The sequence below is a fragment of the Chionomys nivalis genome, chromosome X, assembly GCF_950005125.1.
Source record: "Chionomys nivalis chromosome X, mChiNiv1.1, whole genome shotgun sequence".
Lineage (NCBI taxonomy): Eukaryota > Metazoa > Chordata > Mammalia > Rodentia > Cricetidae > Chionomys > Chionomys nivalis.
The window spans coordinates 129,550,149-129,553,740 of record NC_080112.1 but is presented as its reverse complement, the minus strand read 5'-3'; the positions used below and the strand labels follow the sequence as shown (position 1 = coordinate 129,553,740).

Below are 3,592 nucleotides of genomic sequence, written 5' to 3'. Positions count from 1 at the left end.
CCTTAATTTTGTTACATTCATTTTAAAATACCACATTATATTGTACATCATTGCATTGTGGTTGTCCTCACAACTGAGTAATGACTGTCCATTTTTAAAGAGTGTTTTAAACTTCTTAGTTTAACATTTATGGAGCAAAACTATTCTTTAAACCAAAGTTCAATGTTCCAACACGCAAGTCTCTCCTGTTATTTCAAGACTATGCACTATACTTAACACTATTTCTGTCCTAGTGGCTTTTTCTTTTGATGTGACAAAATAGTCTGCTGAAAGCAACTTAAAGAGAGACCAGGTTAATTTTACATCACAGTTCCAGGTGATAGCCCATCATTATGGGGAATTCACAGCAACAGCAGCTTGAGAGGGCTGATCAAATTGCATCCATATCAGAAACACAGAGTGATCTATCCATGCATGCTAGAGCTCAGTCCCCCCCGTCTCTTTCACCGTCAGAATCGAATCTCCAACCCCAGGTAATGAAGTGATATCACCCACATAGTCATATCTTACTACACCAGTTAACAGAATTATGGCAGTCCTTCACAAACATTCTCAGAGACCCTTTTCCCAGGTAGACTGTGTCTATAATTGATGTCAATATGATGTATGTTCCAAAGCTACAGGAAAGAATTTTGGATGTTTGCATCATAAAGGGATGATTAATAACTGAGGATATAGATGGATATTCTTGACCTGGATTAATTTTGACATTAAACAGAATATATATGTCCCAAAACATCACATAATACCCCATTTATATAAATAATCTTTTATTTATCATTTAAGATAAATTTAAATAAAAAAGTTTAAAATAGATTTAAGAATAAAATATTGTAAGAGGCAGTAATTACATATTCATACAATGTTTTGTGTACAAAAATAATCATTGAAGGAAAACACAATTAAAACCATAAATGTTCCTAATAGATTTATAATAAGGTATAAATTTACATAATGAAATTAGTTGTAGTGATGGGGTAGGTCTTGGGAAAGAATGTTAAATTTTACACAGCTTCTTTCTGGACAGGGAATGTAGTTATGTCATATAAGAGGCCCTAGATTCAGTTGCCAGCAACACAAAACGAACAGTAAAAACAAAAATAAATCCAGTCAGAAACCAGTCATGGTACTACTGTACTGGTTGTCACATGTTGAGGAAGTCCAGAAGGAGATGGAGTGGGCATAAGGAGGGTAGATATGATCCTAATACATTGTATACATGTGTGAAATTCTTAAAAATAAAATTTCAAAAAATAAACAAGAATCCATTCATCTTTCAGAATAACTTAGATACATGTTTAGCTAAGGGACTATGTCAGTTTGTAAATGACAAAAAGTAAGATTATTCTTTTTTTAAAGATACTCCATTGTTCATGTTTGATGCTATTCCCATGAGTATTACAAGCTGGAATTGCTAGGATTTCTCTACAGACAAGCAAATCATTTTGTTCTGCATATTATCCAACACTCTGAAGGCATAAAAATTCAGAAAAGAATATTTATTAGATACCTGATGGATTGTGACCCTTGCAGAGTGTGGAATTTGAAGTGGCAACCTTTCATTTAGAATCACAGAAATGAGCCATGTGGCAGTTTAAAATTGGAGGTACAATCATTACTTAATATTGCAGCGAGATGAAAGGGAGACTTTAGAATAAATTTAAGAGGAGAAAATTATGATCTGAAATTGAGCTATTTGATCCATCTCTGATCACAAAGCACCTCAAAACAAGAATAGACATTTTATTTGTATGGCTACTTAGTACCCCGGGCTAAATTCTCCTAAAAGCACAGAAATGAACCCTCTTAGTCCAGTACAATAGACTAGCTCAGTTTGAGTTGAATATTGGAATGTGGTAGTCTCAACAGGAATGTTAAATACCATATTTCAAAAAGTTTTCATGAAAGAAGTGTGAAATACTTCATAATTTTATATTGAATATAGGTTGAAATATTTGGGGTACATGGGATTAAGTTAAAACTTTTTTTCACAAACTAGACTGTTCATTTTTCACTATATAAAAAAATCTGGATTTTAAACTGATTCCAGGACTGGTGGTACAGGTCTGGCAGCTCGTTCGGCTTCAACACCTGTCTCATCACTGGCAGCTTTTCCACAACTACCACCTGCATCATGAAGCTCCATGAGTTTTCCCAATTCAAATGTGGGTATCTTCAGCATTTTTAATTTTCTAAGACCTCGTGAAGAGGACAAATGATTTGCAAGTCTTTTCTTTGTTTCCCTGAGACATACAACAGATTGTATAGAATCAGTTTATTAACCATTTCATTTCAGCCCTTTGCCCAAACCTCTTAGGCCATGATTTCCCTCATTTTCTCTTGTATCTGACAAAACTGTTGATGTTGCACATAGGACATCTTGTTTATTCTGGTTGTTGAGGGTCTTTATTTTATATAAAGCAAACAGAGCAGATGAAGAAAACAGTCATCAGTTGTCTTGACAACAATATGAGCCTCAATCATGGACTATCATTTTTCTTAACCATGGAAAAGCATTTTGTCCTGGTAAGATCCATGTCATGGAATTTAGTCAGGCAGCTTTTCCTGAACACCCTGAGTAATTAGCTCGACTTTTCTAAATGCAGCTTCATCATTCTCTCTACCAAGGCTCACTTCAAACACATGACCCTTGATGCAATTTTGGTGTCATGATTCCCTGTGACAAGTGTTTTGCCAATGTTTCTAATCTGGAACATACCTGAAGGTTTCACATTATGTCATTCTTTTTTAAAGAAAGGACCAACCACTTTCTTCTTGGCTCGCTTCTTGCATCCTTTGGTTAGGCATTTGTTCATGCTGATCACCATCACTCCTAGAGTCAAAAAGCAAATTAAAATGTTACACAAAATTATTTTAGATCATTCCAGTTTTTCTTATTCTTTTTTTAATGGGTACCAGAAAACCTAGTTCTTATATGGTTCATATTATAATTTTTTAAACAACCATTGCCTAGATTAAAAGGATCTGAATTGAGTATCATGTTGCTTGGGGGTTAATATAGTTATTATTGCTGTTCATTTGTTTGACGTGACAGGATCTCACTGTGTTACTCAAGCTGGTTTTGACCACATGGGTTTCAGGAATCCTCCTACCTCAGCTTCCCAAGCGTTGAGGACCACAGGTACTTGCCATCATGCTCAACATTTTTGCCTGAGTTTTAGTCCTGGCCTCCTCACAGAACAGCTGTGTGCTCTTTGACAATTTACTAACCTTTTTAATGTCTTGCTTATTTATATTCAGTAACAATAATGCAAATAATAATGCCTCATTGAGATGTTTGAGAAGACAAAACAAAATTTTTTACACAAGATGTCCTACTCTGTGCTTAGCTTACACTGAGAGTTTAGTATGGTGAGGAATTTTTCAAACTTCTAAGAGTAGCTGTGTTAGTAATTGCTCCTTGCGCAGAACCTTCCAGATGTTTCCCATTGTAAGTACAGTAACATGTCTGGGAAAAAGGGCCTACATATGTAGACCCCAGTGCAAATCTCTTTCTCCTCATACTACTCTGTTCTTTATAAAAAGTAACCTTCTATATACCACTGTAGGATCCAAATACAACAGATGACTT

The 3,592-nt window shown here is 35.1% G+C and overlaps 1 pseudogene; it reads right to left on the bottom strand.

The window, feature by feature from the left end:
• Positions 1 to 2,035: 2,035 nt before the first annotated feature.
• On the bottom strand, positions 2,036 to 2,828 carry LOC130868111 (40S ribosomal protein S3a-like; annotated as a pseudogene).
• Positions 2,829 to 3,592: the final 764 nt, after the last annotated feature.